Source organism: Crocuta crocuta, unplaced genomic scaffold (assembly GCF_008692635.1).
Source record: "Crocuta crocuta isolate KB4526 unplaced genomic scaffold, BGI_CrCroc_1.0 scaffold20, whole genome shotgun sequence".
Lineage (NCBI taxonomy): Eukaryota > Metazoa > Chordata > Mammalia > Carnivora > Hyaenidae > Crocuta > Crocuta crocuta.
Genome location: NW_027527932.1, coordinates 6,139,515 through 6,143,070, shown reverse-complemented (window position 1 = coordinate 6,143,070; position 3,556 = coordinate 6,139,515). Strand labels below are relative to the sequence as shown.

At 42.3% G+C, this 3,556-nt stretch overlaps 1 long non-coding RNA gene across 1 annotated transcript; it reads right to left on the bottom strand.

The window, feature by feature from the left end:
* Positions 1 to 725: 725 nt before the first annotated feature.
* LOC144221378 (uncharacterized) lies at positions 726 to 3,549 on the bottom strand. The gene is made up of 2 exons (XR_013332058.1): positions 3,412 to 3,549; positions 726 to 1,075 (listed from the first exon to the last, which is right to left on the bottom strand). It is a non-coding gene; the product is annotated as an uncharacterized LOC144221378 (long non-coding RNA).
* Positions 3,550 to 3,556: the final 7 nt, after the last annotated feature.

The window sequence follows — 3,556 nt, the reverse complement described above, 5'->3', positions numbered from 1 at the left end:
TGCATCCCTCTCAGTCCCTGGAACCTCAAATCCTAACGCTGATCCTTAATCACAAAAGTTAAACAGACTTAGCCAACTCAATTTTCAGTGATAATGAGCATCAGAAATCACATGGATTAGTGAGTCGAAAATGATCCCCTTCAGAATAATTTTATTTCTAATTTCTTAACCTTCCTGATGCAGGCGCTGGGAACAAGCAGTGACAGGGACCGATCTGAGGCTGACTGCCCTGTCCCCCTGTCTCTGGCAGAGCTACAGATTGAGCACTACACTCACTACTACCTGTGGAGCCAGGCCTAAAGAGGCCAAGGTAAACGGAAGGGGCAGAGACCCTTGACCCTGGATCCTCATTAAGGATGTGCCACTTTTCAGCCAAAGATGCAGACTGAAGAAGAAAGGGGAGAGAAAGAAAAGTCTTAAAGATAAGGCCCTTCCTCTCAGTTTTATGCTACTGAGTCCCCAAATACCTGCCATGCATCCTTGATTCCTCGGCTCTTCTCCGTCTTCTGAAGAACTGACTTGTCAGCATTGAGCCAATAACTGAATGATTGAGTACCCGGTACCTTTTCTGGGACCGACACCTTTACATGCAGCAAACACGCTGGCAGGGATTATAGGGGTTCTAAGCCACGCGCCTGAAAGAAGACAAAGAACGAAGAGAAAGAGAAAACACAGAAAAGCAGAGGGTGAGAAGACTTTCCCATGTGCTACTGTCCATGTCCAAGTCTGTTTATGTTATTTATTTTTAATGTTTATTTCTGAGAGACAGAGACAGAGTGCAAGCAGGGGAGGGGACAGAGAGGGAGACACAGAATCCGAAGCAGGCTCCAGGCTCTGAGCTGTCAGCACAGAGCCCGACGTGGGGCTCAAACCCACAAACCATGAGATCATGACCTGAGCTGAAGTCGGACGCTTAACCGACTGAGCCACCCAGGAGCCCCCAAGTCTGTTTAAAAGAACAGAGATGCAAATCTAGTGGGGGATGGGGGGGCGGGGGTCTCTCTTCAAGATGACTGGCATGCTTGACTTTCTGCAGCAAACCACACCCAGATGGCACTGTTGGTTCCAGGGTCACCTGAAATATAAATGGATGAAAGGGCTAAAATACTTAAAAGCAAGACTGTTGAAAAAATTCTGATCAAAACTGGATTAATGGTCATGTCCATAGAAATAACCAAGTCCGTCTGGTGAGTGGTTGAGGGCACACAGCCACACACATAGCTTTGAGCAGAGTCGGACAGGATTCTAGGCCCGGTTCCCAGCTCTGCCCCCAAATGTCTGACTTTGGGCAAGCTACCTAACCTGCTGCATCTTTAAAATGGGAACAATAATATAGCTGCTCCCTAGGGTTTCCGTGAGGATCTTTGAAGATACTGGAAACAGTGTTTGACGTATACCAAGTGTTCTTTAATATTAAGACTCTACATAGGTTAGGCTATAGTTATGTATAGAACACCAAAGCAAAAGTCTCAAGGAAAAGACTTGCTGAAAAAGTCTCAAAGTTGGCTAGTCATTTCATACTTTGTGGACTGTATTATATAACCTGCTGCTTTTGTTTGTTATAAACAGCTTATTTCACTCAGCTTAATCCCTAAATTTAATCGTTCATTCAATAACTTTTAAGTAAATTCAGTTTAATTATAGAGATCAACAATTAAAAAAATTTTTTTTACCTGTTTATTTTTTGAAACAGAGACAGTATGGGAGCAGGGGAGGGGCAGAGAGTGAGAGAGGGAGACGCAGAATCCGAGGCAGCCTCCAGGCTTTGAGCTGTCAGCGCAGAGCCCGAGGCAGGGCTCAAACTCACAAAACTGCGAGACCATGACCTGAGCTGAAGTCAGCCACTTAACCGACTGCGTCACCCAGGCGCCCCGAGAAATCAACAATTTAAATGCTAGAAGTTTACATAATCAAAACTAAATGTGTACCACTCACAGACGTCCACGCACATCCACATGAAAATGTGTTTCACTTCTGGGGACACCTAGAATATTTTCGCTGATGATTTCTGCTGTTTTATTCCTATTTTGTGGAGGGTGAGGTAGAGGAGCCGGAAACAATTGCCACTGAGGAAGCTGCAACAATGTTTACAATTTTTCGTTGTGTCTGTTCTCTTTTTCCCTTTTCCATACCACAAAACAACAATGCACACACACACACACACCGCCATATTAAATTAGTGTAATTTTGAGGAAAGTCTGTAAAATAAATTTATTTAACATCAAATCTGGTTTAGTGGAAATCCCTCTAATAAGAAATGAGGTCATGTCTCCTGCAATGAATCATGTCCATTAAATTCATCCCGTTTTCTGGATGTTTTCCTTCCTTCATTTGTTTGTCATTTCCAAGTCTCTAATTCCTGTTGATTGTTCAATTAAATGAAATCACTGATTTCTTTTTTTAATTTTGAAGAGGGCATTAAGCTGAGGCTACAAAATATAACCTGTATTGGTGATATATGGAAGTGTTGAATGACTATATTGTACACCTGAAACTAATATGACACTATATATTAAGTAACTGGAATTAAAATAAAAACTTAAAAAAATTAAATAGATTTTTAAACACACACATGCATAATCTGTATTAACACAAATCTGCTCTTAACTCTACAATAATTTGTCCTATTCAGCTTTTTAAAAAGGAATACAATTCAGTTATATTTCAGAATTCTCCAAACATTTTCCATTTGTGCATCTCTTAATTCATGTGTGTCTTTTTTTTCCCTTTGCCATCTTTCTACTCCTTTGATACTGGCAACAAAATAAGAAAGATGGTTATTCTTTATTATAATATTCCATTACCTAGAAAACTTCTTCGGGATGAAAAGAAAACCCTGCTCTTCCGCTAATAACTGATTCCTCTCCATACATTTCTCTACCGCCCTCATTTTCCTTTACTCAGAATTACACACGGAAAGGCTACAGCTCCACTTAAATAACTCCCACATATATTCAAGGACGGTCTGAGAACTAAAATCTCCGGGGCTCTTTAAAAGAGCTCATCTATTACAAGACCTTGCGATGTGATCCAACACATTGGATATATGAGGATTTTAAGTCCGGACTCCGAATCAGAGTTATGTTAACAATGGAAACAAACTTGGAAAGCTACAAGTGTAGCGTGTCTCTTACAAGTGTGTAGACTGAGACCCAGAGAGGCTGTGCTATCCTGAACAAGGCTGTTTCATATAAATATGCATGAATCTATAGCTTAACATTCATAAAGGATATTCAGATGAATTTTCACAGATCCGAATTAAAAGGGCCTTGAAGACGGAACTAATCCGTTTGTAGGCCGGTTGGCCCTTTTCAGCTACCTAAATATTTCTCATCTTCACGGAAACCCTTGTATCAAACACAACGATTTTATGTCCTTGTTGAGAATGATGTTTGTATTTTGCAACAGCACCTTTTGCCATTCTCAGAATCCTTGATCTCACGGAAGTTCGGTCTTCCCGCCGCGGTGTGGCCGCTCCCGGCGGGGGCACCCTGAGGACCCGGGCCTCACCGCGCACCCACCGCGGTCGGGGCAAGGGCGGCGGGCAGGGAGGGCG